This window comes from Saccopteryx bilineata, chromosome 6 (genome assembly GCF_036850765.1).
Source record: "Saccopteryx bilineata isolate mSacBil1 chromosome 6, mSacBil1_pri_phased_curated, whole genome shotgun sequence".
NCBI lineage: Eukaryota > Metazoa > Chordata > Mammalia > Chiroptera > Emballonuridae > Saccopteryx > Saccopteryx bilineata.
Window position 1 is genome coordinate 118,783,731 of NC_089495.1, and position 16,258 is coordinate 118,799,988.

Here is a 16,258-nt window from a genome sequence, read left to right on the forward strand (position 1 = left end):
CAATAAACATCATTTAAAATGTGGCATGCTTTTTTCTAAAATATAAAACTACATCTTTTGGATATCTGAAAGCATAATAACTTTTATGGAAAGAGTGACTGCTCTCAATTTATTTCTATAAATTAACTAGAATTAAAATCACTTAGGGTGAGCATATTAGTCTAATAATTGCAGTTCTCAGCATAATTTTGTTTTATAAACTCTTCTTTAAAGTAGGCATATTATTGGGATAAATCTCAAATGTCCAAGTTTTCCTTTATACAGGATAACACCAACCTCTTGTTAGTTATTTTCCATCATAATTCTGAATATTAATAGGTAAACCATTAATTTGGGGAGTGAACATTTTATTTTATTTTTAATAAGAGGGAGTTTTTCTTAATGAGCATCTTAGAAATCATTTAGTTTTATTTAGGTAATTGAAGATCATTTCATTTTATGTTTATTTTAGACAGTGACTTTTTCTGTCTTATTTTTGCTGTTTTGATTTAGTTGTTTCTATGTCCATGTGAGATGTTTTTATATTCTATCTGCTTAAAGTTATGCTGATTTGCTTCATTGTCCTATACTGATTGCATAACAACGGACACAAATGTTCTACAAATGTTTCTTCAGCCATGTAAATATAATTTTAAAGCAGAATAAACAGGAACACATGAACACATATACAGTGAGAATGTAGAGCATTAATAATCATTCCTGAAATCAATAAGGGTTTGCTCCATTAGGACATATTTTTTTCAATGTGTCACAATAATAACTTGTGAGAAATATTTGTACCAGAAATGTAAAAAGACACCCATAGCTTTGAATACTTTTAATTCATATGAAAGCTTTGGTGTATGAAATCAGATTTGGGATAACTGAGAAAAATTGCTAATCACTACCTTATTTTTTCCCTCAATAAATGAAGTAGCTTTAAAATAAGTCTAGCATTGCCTCACACGTGGCAGAAGACAACCAACATAGACAGAAAATAATTTATAACTTTCTACATGATCCTGTGAATTTCATGTCTACAAGTATGTATGTCTCAAAGCCAATAAAAACAAATATCATACAAAATTTTTGGCCTTTTATGCATTAGTAGTACTGATGTATCACCTGTGTTATGGACAAGAAAGCACTGTGAGGATGCAACAATGGAGAGACAGAATGGATAAGTAAAGGTAGCAGGCAAAGGTGCATTTTATTTTCCTTTTTATTTAATCTGTACATAGACCATATTACAAAAGACTGGACCAGACTCAGAGAGAGAAGTAGAAAAAGTTTGTGAAAGATATTTCAATAACTTAAGATATGCAAATGACATCATCATACTAGTAGCAAACAGTACGGATTTGAGATGATTTCTTTTTTTAAAACTTTTTTTTTTGTATTTTTCTGAAGTTGGAAACGGGGAGGCAGTCAGACAGACTCCAGCATGTGCCCGACCGGCATCCACCTGGCATGCCCACCAGGGGGCGATGCTCTGCTCATCTGGGGCATTGCTCTGTTAAAACCAGAGCCATTCTAGCGCCTGAGGCAGAGGCCACAGAGCCATCCTCAGTACCTGGGCCAACTTTGCTCCAATGGAGCCTTGGCTGCAGGAGGGGAAGAGAGGGACAGAGAGGAAGGAAAGGGGGAGGGGTGGAGAAGCAGATGGGCGCTTCTCCTGTGTGCCCTGGCCGGGAATTGAACCCAGGACTCCTGCACGCCAGGCCGACGCTCTACTGAGCCAACCGGCCAGGGCTGAGATGATTTCTGAAGAAAGTGAAAGAAGAATGTGTCAAAGCAGAACTACATTTAAAGAGCAAAAAGACAAAAATTACGAATATGGAAAAAATACACAACCCTTACATAGACAATGAAGACATTGAAATTGATAAAGACTTTGCTTAACTTAGGTCAGTCATTAATTCAAATGGAAATGGTAGCAAAGAAATCAAGAGTGGCTAAGATTCAGATCAGGAGCAATGGGACAATTAAGAAAGATCACCAGGAGCAAAGATGTGTCATTAGATACCAAGGCAAAAATTATCCACATCCTTGTATTCCTTATTACAATGTGTGGATGCAAAAGTTGGACAGTGAAGAAGGCCGACAGGTAAAAATAAATTTACTTAAAATATGGTGTTGGAGGAAAGCTCTATGGATACCTTAGACCATCAGAAAGATGAACAAGTGCGTCCTAGAGAAAATGAAGTCTGAAATATCTCTAGAAGCAAAAATGACAAACTGAAGCTTCTTAACTTCAGGTACATCATGAGAAGGCCAGATTCTTTGGAAAAAACAATAATGCTGGGAGAAATAGAAGGAAGCAGGAAAGAAGGAAGACCAAGTATGAGATGAACTGACTATGAAAGCCATAGTCATGAGATAAGCAGTTGAGCAGGATTGTTGGGAAGAGGATAATATGCACATCTCTCATTCATAGGGTGACCAGGAGTCAGAGCTGACTCAATAACATGTAACACACACACTATTGATTATTATTTGGGAAGAAAGAACATAACAATCTAAGTTTGTGGTAAACTGAGTACTTTATTACAAAAGATTCTGAATCAAAGGTCTAATATCTTCTTCACCAAACATCTTTAGACTATATAGCTTTTCAGAATTACTATGTTCTTCCCACAAGGTTGATTTTCCCTGCCCAATCCAGACATCATTCAAAGGACAGATCCAAAACGGTGGCAGAGTAGGTGGATGATACACCCATCTCCTTTCAGGACCAGACTGAAGTCATAACTAAATTTAAGAACAATCATCCTGTAAAATCAACTCAAGACTAAATGAAGAGTTTTTTGTGTTGTTTTGTTTTTGTATTTTTCTGAAGCTGGAAACGGGGAGAGACAGTCAGACAGACTCCCACATGCGCCCGACCGGGATCCACCCGGCACGCCCACCAGGGGCGATGCTCTGCCCACCTGGGGGCAGATGCTCTGCCCATCTTGGGGCATCGCTCTGCCGCGCCCAGAGCCACTCTAGCGCCTGGGGCTAGAGGCCAAGGAGCCATCCCCAGCGCCCGGGCCATCTTTGCTCCAATGGAGCCTCGCTGCGGGAGGGGAAGAGAGAGACAGAGAGGAAGGAGAGGGGGAGGGGTGAAGGAGAGGGGGAGGGGTGAAGGAGAGGGGGAGGGGTGGAGAAGCAGATAGGCGCTTCTCCTATGTGCCCTGGCCGGGAATCGAACCCGGGTCCCCCGCACGCCAGGCGGACGCTCTACCGCTGAGCCAACCAGCCAGGGCTGAAGAGGAGTCTTATAAACAAGGATTTATAGAAGAAGCCACATCGAGACTGGTAGGAAGGGTGGAGACATGAAAAGGGTTGGCCCTGCTCCCACAGCCAGCACTGAGGTTCCAGAAGGATATCTCAGCTGTGGGGGTGAGGTAAATTCCCCCTGAGAAGGGAAGGGCCTAAATTCCAAGCCTGGTTCCCCAGCCCAGAGCACCAGAGCCAGGAAGGGGTACCCATATAACACTCAGATTTGAAAAAGCATAAGAAGATACAAATAAGTGGAAACATACACTGTGTTCATGTATAGGAAAAAAATTATATGTCCATACTACCAAAGTTATTCAATGCAATTCCTATCAAGATACCAATTGCATATTTCAAAGGGCTGGAACTAATTAATAGTCTAAAAATTTATTTGGAACTACCAAAGACCATAAATAATAATAGCAATCTTGGAGAGGCTGTGGAAAGAAAGGAACACTAATTCACTGCTGGTGAGAAGGTAAACTGGTAAAGCCATTATGGAAGAAAGTAGGATGGCTCCTCAAAAAAGTTAAGGCTAGAACTACCATATGATCCAGCAATTCCTTTACTACTCCCAAAACTCAAAAACATTGGAATATAAAGACAAATGTACTCTCATGCTCATCGCAGCATTATTCAGTGACCAAGACCTTTGGCTCTCTTGTTGAAAATTATTTACCTATATACACAAAAGTTTATTTATGGGCTCTTTATTTTGTTCCATTGGTTTTTATGTTTATCTTTATGCCACTACCATACTCTTGATTACTGTAACTTTGTAATATGTTTTAAAACCAGGAAGTGTGAGACCTCCAGTTTTGTTTTACTTTCTCAAGATTGTTTTGGCTATTTGGGATACTTTGAGATTCTATATCAATTTTGAGGTGTTTTTTTCTTCTATTTCTGTAGATCATTCTATTGGGATTTTGATAAGAATGTATTGAATCTGGATATTATTTTGAGTAGTATAGATATTTTAACATATTAATTCTTTTAATTTGTGAACATGGCTTGTATTTCTATGTATTTGTATTTTCTTATTTTTCTTTCATCACTGTTTTGTAGTTTTCAGTGTAGATGTGCTTTATCTCTGTGGTTGAGCTTATTTCTAAGAATATTATTCTTTTTGGTACTACTATAAGTTGGATTATTCTCTTAACTTCATTTTTAGATTGTTCATTATTGGTGTATACAGATACCATGGATTTTTATATAATGATACTGTATCCTGAAACTTCACTGAGTCTACTTATTAGTTCTAACATTTTGTGTGTGTAATGATACATATAAGATCATGCTGTCTATGAAAAGAGATAATTTTCCTTCTATATTTCCAAATTAATGTCTTTTATTTCTTTTTCTTTCCTAATTACTCTGGCTAGAATTTTCAGTTTTGTGTTGAATAGAAGTGGTAAGAGTAGTCAATCCTTCCTTCATTTCTGCTCTTAGAGTAAGAGATTTACATTTATCTCTGTTAAGAATTATGCCATCTGTAGGCTTTTCACATATGGCCTTTATTATGTTCAGTTAATTCCCTCCTATTCTTACTTTGTTGAGTGTTTTTTATTATAACAAAGATATTGGCTTTTGCCAAATGCTTTTTCTACATTAACTGAGATGGTCATGTGATTTTTGTTTTGTTCATATGGTATGTTGCATTAATTTGAAGATGTTAAATACCTCTGAATTCTAGGGGAAAAAATCTCACTTGGTCATGGTGCATGATCTCTTCAATGTGTTGTTTGATGGTATTTTGTTGATAGTTTTTGCATTAATATTTATCAAAATATTGGTCTGTAGTTTTATTTTTTGTTGGTATCTTTGTCTAGTTTTGATATCAAGGTAATGCTGGGCTCATAGAAAAGAGTTTGAGAGTGTTTCTTCCACTTTAATATTTTGGAAGTGCTTGAGAAGAATTGTCTTTAATTCTTCAAATGTTTGATAGAATTCTCCAGTGAAGTCATCTTTTTCTGGGTTTTTCTTTGTTGGGAAGTTTTTGCTTACCAACTTAATCTCATCATTCTTAGATCTATATTGATTTTTATTCTTCATAATGCAATTTTACAGGCTGTTTATTTCTAGAAATTTATTCATTTCATCTAAGTTATCCACTTTGCTGGCTTTGAAAAAACAAATTTCCATAATATTTATAACTACAAGGAAATTAATTCTTCCAACCACCTAAGGGTTCTTGGAAACAGATTGTATTCTACTCAAATTTCCAGATGATACTGTAGCCTGGCTTACAACTTGGTTTCAGTCTTGTGAAATCCTGAGCAGAGAGTCCAGTTAAGTTAAAATTAGATCCTTACCCACATAAAAAATGTTTTGTTTAACCAATAATTATTTGCTAATTTATAATGTGATAGATAATTAATAAAAAAGTTAAACATACATGCAGCAAACATTATAGCTCCTAAAGGTATAATGTAATAACAGACAGATATTTGGGAAAATCAATGAATAAAATTTTTCTGAAGAGTCTGACCCTTGAACAACGTGGGTATTAGGGGTACTGACCTTCCTCACAGTTAAAAATTATATATAGGCTCTGGCTGGTTGGCTCAGTGTATACAACATAAACTCAGCACACCAGAGGTTGTAGATTCAACCCTGGTCAGGGAATGTAGGAGAGGCAATCAATGAGTACACAACTAAATGGAACAACTAAATGAAATAATAAGTTGATGCTTCTCTCTCTCTTTTTCTTTTTTTCTTTTTTCCCTCCTCTCCTTCCCTCTCTCTGAAATGAATAGAAAAATTAAAAATATAAAAAATATCCTCATATAACTACAGTTGGCTGTTTGCTACTCAGATTCCGAAACACAGGTCTGACATGTAAACAACATAGGTTTTAGTGGCATGCATCAGTTGAACCACAGCCAATTGGGAAAACTTGTGATTGGATCTGTGCAGTTCAGTTAACTGTATACATATATATATATATACACACACACACACACACACACACACACACAACTGTATATATATACAACTGTATGTATATGTGTATATACATACAGTGAAAAAATCAGTCGTTTATCTGAAACCCACAAGACCAGAAGAATTACAGAATTTAAATTTTTTGATAATAAAGTAATGTTATATAATACATATGCTCTATATTATATAGCATCCTTAGTAGAATCTAGCATAAGACTCCATAATCAAATATTAATATTTTAGCCACTAAAGAAATTAATAAGGACAGTAAGTAGCTGTAGTAGTTCAGGATAGGCTTTTGCACTAAATCTCTGCAGGTCAGCTCAGATTTCCCAACCAAATTAGTTAAAAAATATTTTAATTTAGGAGCTTTTCATGTTTAAGAATTGCAAATGAAAGATTTCAGGCATGTATTTTATATGTAACTTTACATAAAAAAATATTAGGATCCACATTCTTTTATAAAAATTGCATTTGTGTGTGTGTGTGTGTGTCTTTTTAAAAATTCTCAATATATTTTAAGGAATCAGCGCCAGATAGATTATGTATTTTGACTTTATTGAAATAAAAGTTGAAGTCGGCAACAAAATAATAGCTTAAAAAATCTTTGGAGGCCCTGGCCGGTTGGCTCAGCGGTAGAGCCTGGCGTGTGGGGGACCCGGGTTCGATTCCCGGCCAGGGCACATAGGAGAAGCGCCCATTTGCTTCTCCACCCCCCCCTCTCCTTCCTCTCTGTCTCTCTCTTCCCCTCCCGCAGCCAAGGCTCCATTGGAGCAAAGATGGCCCGGGCGCTGGGGATGGCTCCTTGGCCTCTAGCCCCAGGCGCTAGAGTGGCTCTGGGCGCGGCAGAGCGATGCCCCAAGATGGGCAGAGCATCTGCCCCCTGGTGGGCAGAGCGTCGCCCCTGGTGGGCATGCGGGAGTCTGTCTGACTGTCTCTCCCCGTTTCCAGCTTCAGAAAAAAAATACAAAAACAAACAAACAAACAAAAAACTTTGGAGATAAACTATTACATAAGCTTTCAGTAGAATAGGAAATTATAAGATAGTTAAGGAATGCAGTATAGCAGTACTTAAGAGATAATAACCTTAAATATATTTATTGGAATGTAAATATATTGAAAAATAAGTTACAAATTACTTTTTTTTTTTTTTTTTTCTGAAGCCGGAAACGGGGAGAGACAGTCAGACAGACTTCCGCATGCGCCCGACCGGGATCCACCCGGCACGCCCACCAGGGGCGACGCTCTGCCAGCCAGGGGGCGATGCTCTGCCCCTCCGGGGCGTGGCTCTGCCACCACCAGGCCGCGGGAGGGGAAGAGAGAGACAGAGAGGAAGGAGAGGGGGAGGGGTGGAGAAGCAGATGGGCGCTTCTCCTGTGTGCCCTGGCCGGGAATCGAACCCGGGACTTCTGCACTCCAGGCCGACGCTCTACCACTGAGCCAACCGGCCAGGGCTCTTCTGGTTTTTAAGAGTAATTTGTGGCCCTCCGGCCAGGGCTCTTCTGGTTTTTAAGAGTAATTTGTGGCCCTCCGGCCAGGGCTCTTCTGGTTTTTAAGAGTAATTTGTGGCCTTCCGGCCAGGGCTCTTCTGGTTTTTAAGAGTAATTTGTGGCCCTGGCCGGTTGGCTCAGTGGTAGAGCGTCGGCCTGGCGTGCAGAAGTCCCGGGTTCGATTCCCGGCCAGGGCACACAGGAGAAGCATCCATCTGCTTCTCCACCCCTCCCCTCCTTCCTCTCTGTCTCTCTCTTCCCCTCCCTCAGCTGAGGCTCCTTTGGAGCAAAGATAGCCCTGGTTGCCCTGGCCGGTTGGCTCAGCAGTAGAGCGTCGGCCTAGCGTGCGGAGGACCCGGGTTCGATTCCCGGCCAGGGCACACAGGAGAAGCGCCCATTTGCTTCTCCACCCCTCCGCCGCGCTTTCCCTCTCTGTCTCTCTCTTCCCCTCCCGCAGCCAAGGTTCCATTGGAGCAAAGATGGCCCGGGCGCTGGGGATGGCTCTGTGGCCTCTGCCCCAGGCGCTAGAGTGGCTCTGGTCGCAACATGGCGATGCCCAGGATGGGCAAAGCATCGCCCCCTGGCGGGCAGAGCGTCGCCCCCTGGTGGGCGTGAGGAGTGGATCCCGGTTGGGCGCATGCGGGAGTCTGTCTGTCTCTCCCCGTTTCCGATTTCAGAAAAATACAGAAAACAAAACAAAACAAAACAGAAGAAAGGGCAACAGAGAAAAGGGGAAAACAATACAAATATGGCTGAGCAATGACAGCATTGCTTGTTGTTGTTGAGTGGCGGATGGAAACTGGTTCCCAGAGGCCCCTCCCTGGCACTGTGCCAGCAGGGAAGTCAGACCACCACCTGCTCCTTCCAGTCAGAAGATATAAGGTTACTTTCCTGTTTGGGTGAGGGGATGGAGCCTGCTTCCATGAATTTGGGATGTGAGGTAGAAGACTGATTTCCCAATTAGCCCGCTGAACCTGCACTCGGGGCGGGGGGGGGGGGGGTGAGAGTAAGTTTTTATTGGTGTTTGGAGAACAGTTGATAACTGCCGAAATTGTTAGTCCATTCTTTTCTCAAGTTTCTTGTCTAGGGGAAACAGACTATTTTTTTTTGGAGCTTATTTTGCCAAAGTGGTGCAGTTCTGGGTTGGGGGATTCTACAGCACCGCTTCTGGGAGGCAGCAAGGAAACCGGGAGGCCCTCTACTAGTCCCTCATCCTCTTGCTATCTTTTTATTGAATTTATTGGGGTGACATTGGTTCACAAACCATTCAGATTTCAAGTACACAACTCAACTAAACATCATCTGCACACTGCATCATGTGTCCATTACCTCAAGCATAGTCTCTTTCAATCCCTATTTCCCCCCATTTAAAAAAAATTAAATATCTTTTTAATATTTGGAAAGCTTTTTATGGAGTACTATTTTATCTTCAAAAGCATATTATTCATATTTATAGGTATTCCAAAATATAATATCATTCTAAATCAATATGCCTAAATTGGATAATAAAATGCCTAAATTGAGTATCAAAACAACACAACTCATTCTAAAATGATATGTCTAAACTAATTTTCAGAATGAAACAAAGCACATTATATCACAATTTGCACACTCTAGCCTAGAACAAAACACAGACACTATCTGAGTCTATTACTCCAAACAATATGGCTTTGAGTTGTCACATGTCCTATAGGACATAACATAGGATATGCTTGACCAGTAGACAGCACACCCTGGAAATCTAGGATCACTCATGAGGTAACAGGACTTAGATACCTAACAAGATCAAATGAAAAGCGATAGTACAGTTAGACGGGACAAACAACAACTCCAAAGCCTATGACAATGTATGTTATGGAATAATCCAGGTAGGAGGTTGTCTGATATTTCCAAGTAGACAGGCAGGAGAAAATGGTACTGATGCTCTTGGTGTTAGGCATGTGAGTAAAGGTATCTGTAGGAATTGTCACATAGCAAATGTAGAATTTATGAACCAGGACCTAGATCCTGCTGGTTTTAAAAGATAGAAATGGCAAGACATTGGAGGAATGAGATACAGTAATGGGAAGATTGCAGGGCATGAAATTTTACTTAGAAAGATCAAGAGATGTAGTCCATGAATGGAAAGATAAAACAAAGAGGGGTGTTATTTTAGAAGCAAGGTAGAAAAACCCATTAAAATATGCTATACAGAGAAGTGTTGTAGAATTGGGCACCTGCATACTGTATAATTATGTTAACCAGTTTCACTCCAATAAAATTTAATTAAAAATGAATGAAACTTTAAAAATTAATAAAATTAATAACATTCATAAGCCATTTAAAAAATTGTGATGTTGAGCAAATGAGTTTGTAAAATTTGTATTAGTTGAGTCTGCTCACTTTAGTGTTAAAGAAAGGGGCTGGGCAGTGCCAGCCAGGTATGTGGTCTGTGAAATCGCAAATTACCTTCCTGCTTGGGAAGGGCCATTGTGTTGCTAATGCTGGAGGAGGAGGTTTTTGTGTGAGAAAGTTTAGAAAAGAGCAGAGAAGGAGAAGGAGGAAGAAGCCAAGATGACAGGGAAAGAAAGAGAGAAGACTGTTTGTGCAGAGTGGAGAAAGTGTGCAGATGGGGACCAGAGGTGAGGAGCTTTGGGACTAGTGAGGCCTTTGATTCTAGGAAAAACCGGAAAAGATCTTCTGGTTGTGGAACCTGAGAAGGTATCAGTAGCTTTGTAAGCTCGGAGTGAAAGGGAAGTGTTTTCCCTTTGTGTTTGCTCATTGGCCCATCATTTTTTGGCTCGTTTCTTTACCCTCTAATCGAATCTAAAGGGAACCTGCATGTGAATGGTCATGATGGTGGTGGCTACTTGGCCACAGAGATATCAAAGTAAATTTATTGCCAATCTGAGTTATTGAGTTAGGATTTATTAACTTCCTTATACATATTTAAGATAGAATTGATGTCAGATGCTGGACTAGTACTGAATCTTCAGGCAAGGGTCGTGTTTCCCCTAACCATGGAGAGAAAATTCTATGAGAGTTGTCAGTGTAAAATTGCATTGGACAAGTTAAACAGACAAGGAAGACATTATTCAACACTATTGCAAGGGGAAAAGAGAAATTGAACTAACTCCATTAAAACAAGAGGCAGGAGAGTTTTTAAGCAGTTGGGTAAGCTATTGCAAAAGTTCTAGAATGTGTTAGAGGGGACATATGTGTCTATGTGATTAGGCCATCTTGTTAATTGGTGCTTATTGAAGCTAGACTACTACACTCCCACAGAGACTAGAAAATAGGGTACTAGCCTTCTCATTTTTTTTCCTTAAATTTTATTTTTGAGATTTTAAGTTCACAGCAAGATTGAGAGAAAGTTACAAGATTTTCTGAATAAGCCTTGCCCTTACATAGCCTCTCCCATTATCAATATCTCCCACCAGAATGGTATATATTATATAACAAATTATAAAACAACACTGACAAAACATAAATATGCAAAATCCATAATTTATATTATAGTTCACTCTTGGTGTACGTTCTATGGATTTAGACAAATGTAAAATAATGTGTCTATTATTGAAGTATCATACAGAATATTTTCACTATCCAAAAAATCCTCTGTATTCCACCTATTTATCCCTTTCCCTTCCCCAAAACCTAGCTGCCATGAACTAGCACAGCTAGTAATTCCAGGTCCTGAGTGGGAACGGCATGGAATTAAGAAAATAAGCTTAAAGAGAAAAAAGGATGGGCTCAGGAGGACTCTTTGCAACACAAAAGATAGCTTGCAAAAGGCGTCTTCACCTCCATACCTGCTTTATTTATAGGGCAAAGTGAAGTCATTAACAAATCAAAGAGATCAGTAAAACAAAGTCATATTTCCAAGGGAACCCAAGAATTCTCTCCAGCACAGAAAACCCCTACCATGTATAACATCTTAACTTCACAAAACAAAGGATAAAAAGAAAACTGCCTCCAGTCTCTCCAAAGGACATGGGGGATGGGACAAGTAGAAACAATCCAGCATCACAGCTAACATGGAGGTGTAAAGAAAAACTTAGCCTTTAGCAACTTCACTAAGCAAATGAGGTGGAATGTTGGGATGAGTGCAAATGCTCAGCTTCATAGCCAATATTGAGGTGTGGAAAGGAGAACTTAGCTTTTTGCTAAGCCTTGAAATGCAAGGGCTTTGGCACTACCAGTCTCCCACGCATAGCAACCACTGATCTTTTTATTGTCTCCATAGTTTACCTTTTCTAAAATGTCATATAATTGGAATCATATGTTGCCTATTCACTTCTTTTTCCTTCGTCATCTTTTTTTATGCCCCTCCTCTCCCCTCTGCTCTCTCCTCCCTTCCCCTCTCTCTGGTAACCACTGCACTCTTATCTATGTCCATGAGTCTCAATTTTGTGTCCCACCTATGTATGGAATCATACATTTCTTAGTTTTTTCTGATTTACTTATTTCACTCAGTATATTGTTATCAAGTTTCATCCATGTTGTTGTAAATGATCCGATGTCATCATTTCTTATGGCTGAGTAGTATTCCATAGTATATATATACCACATCTTCTTTATCCAATCATCTATTGAAGGTCTTTTTGGTTGTTTTAGTGTCTTGGCCACTGTGAACAGTGCTGTGATGAATATGGGGGTGCATGTGAATTTACATACCCATGTTTTCAAGTTTTGGGGGTATATATCCAGTAGAGGGATTGCTAATTTATATGGTAATTCTATTCTTAACTTTTTTTTTTAACAGAGACAGAGAGAGGGATAGACAGGGACAGACAGACAGGAACGGAGAGATGAGAAGCATCAATCATTAGTTTTTCGTTGCGCATTGCGACACCTTAGTTGTTCATTGATTGCTTTCTCATATGTGCCTTGACCGCAGGCCTTCAGCAGACCAATAACCCCTTGCTCAAGCCAGCGACCTTGGGTCCAAGCTGGTGAGCTTTTGCTCAAACCAGATGAGGCTGCGCTCAAACTGGCGACCTCGGGGTCTCAAACCTGGGTCCTTCCGCATCTCAGTCCAACACTCTATCCACTGTACCACCACCTGGTCAAGCTATTCTTAACTTTTTGAGGAACCACCCTACTTTCTTCCATAGTGGTTGTACTATTGTACTTTACATTCCCACCAACAGTGAATGAGGGTTCCTTTTTCTCCTCAGCTTCTACAACACTTGTTATTACCTGTCTTGTTGATAATAGCTAATCTAACAGGTGTGAAGTGGTAACTCATTGTAGTTTTGATTTGCATTTCTCTAATAGCTAGTGCAGATGAGCATCTTTTCATATATCTGTTGACCATTTGTATTTCTTCATGGGAGAAGTGTCTGTTCATGTCCTCTTCCCTTTTTTTATTGGACTATTTGCTTGTTTGTTGTTGAGGTCTTTGTATATTTTGGATATTAGGCCCTTATCTGACCTGTTGTTTCAAAATATCATCTCCCATTTAGTTGGCTGTCTGTTTGTTTTGTTGTCAGTTCTTTTGCTGTGCAGAAGCTTCTTAGTCTGATGCAGTCCCATTCATTTATCTTTGCCTTTACTTCTCTTGCCTTTGGAGTCAAATTCATAAAATGTTCTTATGATCAAGGTCCATAAGTTTAGTACCTATGTTTTCTTCTACGTAAATTATTGTTTCAGATCTTATATTTAAGTCTTTGATCTATTTTGAATTAATTTTGGTACTAGGGGACAAACTGTAGTCAAATTTCATTCTTTTGTACGTGGGTTTCCAGTGTTCCCAGCACTATTTATTGAAGAGGCTTTCTTTTCTTTATTGTGTGTTGTTCGCTCTTTTATCAAAGATGATTTGACCATATATATATGGTTTTATTCCTGGGCTCTCTATTCTGTTCCATTGGTCTGAGTGTCTATTTTTCTGCCAATACCATGCTGTTCTGATTATGATGGCTCTGTAGTATAATTTAAAGTCAGGTATTATAATGCCCCCAGCTTCATTCTTTTTCCTTAGATTACTTTGGCTATTCAGGGTTTTTATAGTTCCATATAAACCTGATGATTTTTTGTTCCATTTCTTTAAAAAATGAGAATTGATGAGAATTACATTAAATTTGTATATTACTTTGGGTAATATGGTCATTTTAACTATATTTATTATTTCTATCCAAGAACAAGAAATATTTTCCCCTTTCATTGTGTCTTTTTTGATTTCCTTTAACAATGCTTTGTAGTTTTCATTATATAGGTCCTTTACATTCTTTGTTATGTTTATTCCTAGGTATTTTATTTTTTTTGTTCCAACTGTAAAAGGGATCATTTTTTTTTAGTTCATTTTCTGAAGTTTCATTGTTGGCATATAAGAAAGCAATAAATTTCTGTATATTAATTTTGTATCCTGCGAACTTACTGTATTGGTTTATTGTTTCTAATAGTCTTTTTGTGGAGTCTTTGGGGTTTTCTATGTACAGGATTATATCATCTGCAAAATGTGAAGCCTTTATTTTTTCTTTCCTAATATGAATGCCTTTTATTTCTTTCTCTTGTCTGATTGCTCTGGCTAGAACTCCCAGCACTATGTTGAATAGCAGTGGAGAGATTGGATGGCTTTGTCTTGTTACTGATTTTAGAGAAAAAGTTTTCAGTTTTTTGCCAGTTAATATGATGATAGCTGATGTTTTGTCATAAATGGTCTTAATTATGTTGAGATATTTTCCTTCTATACCCATTTTGATGACTGTTTTAAACATAAAATGATGTATTTTATCAAATGCCTTTTCTGCATCTATTGATAGGATCATGTGGTTTTTGTTTTTTGTTTTGTTGATATGCTGTATTACGTTAATTATTTTATGTATGTTGAACCATTCTTGTGATTCAGGGATGAATCCCCCTTGATCATGGTGAATTATTTTTTTAATGTGTTATATTCGATTTGCTAGTATTTTGTTTAGAATTTTTGCATCTGTATTCATTAGAGATATTGGTCTGTAGTTTTTTTCTGTGTTGTCTTTGCCAGGTTTTGATAGGAGGTTTATGTTGACCTCATAAAATGTGTTTGGAAGTATTACTTCTTCTTCAATTTTTTGGAAGACTTTGAGTAGAATAGAACCAAATCTTCTTTGAATGTTTGATAGAATTCACTAGTATAGCTGTCCGGCCCTAGAGTTTTATTTTTGGGGAGTTTTTTTTTTTTTCCTGTATTTTTCTGAAGTTGGAAACGAGGAGGCAGTCAGACCGACTCCTGCGTGCACCCGACCGGGATCCACCCGGCACGCTCACCAGGGGGCGATGTTCTGCCCCTGTGGGGCAGAGCTCTGTTGCAACCAGAGCCATTCTAGCGCCTGAGGCAGAGACCACAGAGCCATCCTCAGCACCTGGGCCAACTCTGCTCCAATGGAGCCTTGGCTGTGGGAGGGGAAGAGAGAGACAGAGAGGAAGGAGAGGGGGAGGGGTGGAGAAGCAGATGGGCGCTTCTCCTGTGTGCCCTGGCCGGGAATCAAACCTGGGATTCCTGCACGCCAGGCCGATGCTCTACCACTGAGCCAACCGGCCAGGGCCTTTGGGAAAGGTTTTTGATAGTTTTTTGATATTTCCTCCCTGCTTATGGGTCTGTTTAGGCTTTCTACTTCTTCATGACTCAGTCTGGGAAGATTTTATTGTTCTAGGAATTTATCCATTTCTTTTAGATTGTTAAATTTGGTGGCATATAATTTTTTTTTGCTTGTTTGTTTGTTTTGTTTTGTTTTTCCTGAAGCTGGAAATGGGGAGAGGCAGTCAGACAGACTCCCGCATGTGCCCGACTGGGATCCACCTGGCACACCCACCAGGGGGCGATGCTCTGCCCCTCCGGGGCATCGCTCTATTGCGACCAGAGCCACTCTAGTGCCTGGGGCAGAGGCCAAGGAGCCATCCCCAGCGCCCGGGCCATCTTTGCTCTAATGGAGCCTCGGCTGCAGGAGGGGAAGAGAGAGACAGAGAGGAAGGAGAGGGGAGGGGTGGAGAAGCAGATGGGTGCTTCTCCTGTGTGCCCTGGCCGGGAATCAAACCCGGGACTTCTGCAAGCAGGCCGACGCTCTACCACTGAGCCAACCGGCCAGGGCCAGCATATAGTTTTTTTAATAGTATTCTACGATAATTCTTTATGTATCTATAATATCTGTGATAATTTCTCCTCTTTTATTTTGGTTTTTTTTTTCCTTAGTGAGTCTTGCCAAGGGTTTGTCAGTTTTGTTGATCTTTTCAAAGAACCAGCTTTTTGTTTTATTGATTTTTTTTCTATAGGTTTTCTGTTCTCTATTTCATTTATTTCTGCTCTGATTTTTATTATTTCCTTTCTTCTGCTGGCTTATGATTGCCTTTTTCTTATTTCTCTAGTTTGTTAAAATGCGATATTAAGTTGTTTACTTGAGCTCTCTCTTGTTTGTTCATGTAAGCCTATAGTGATACAACCTTCCCTCTTATTACTGCTTTTGCTGTATCCCAGAGATTCTGATATGTCATGTTGTCATTTTCATTTGTCTGTATATATCTTTCGATCTCTGCTTTTATTTCTTCTTTGACCCGGTCATTTTTTAGAAATATGTTGCTTAATTTACACATTTTTTGTGGGTTTCTTTACTTTTTTTTTTGCA

The 16,258-nt window shown here is 39.3% G+C and overlaps 1 non-coding gene across 1 annotated transcript; it reads right to left on the reverse strand.

Moving 5' to 3' along the window:
- Window positions 1-7,562: 7,562 nt before the first annotated feature.
- On the reverse strand, window positions 7,563-7,638 carry TRNAS-GGA (transfer RNA serine (anticodon GGA)). The gene has a single exon. It is a non-coding gene; the product is annotated as a tRNA-Ser (tRNA).
- Window positions 7,639-16,258: the final 8,620 nt, after the last annotated feature.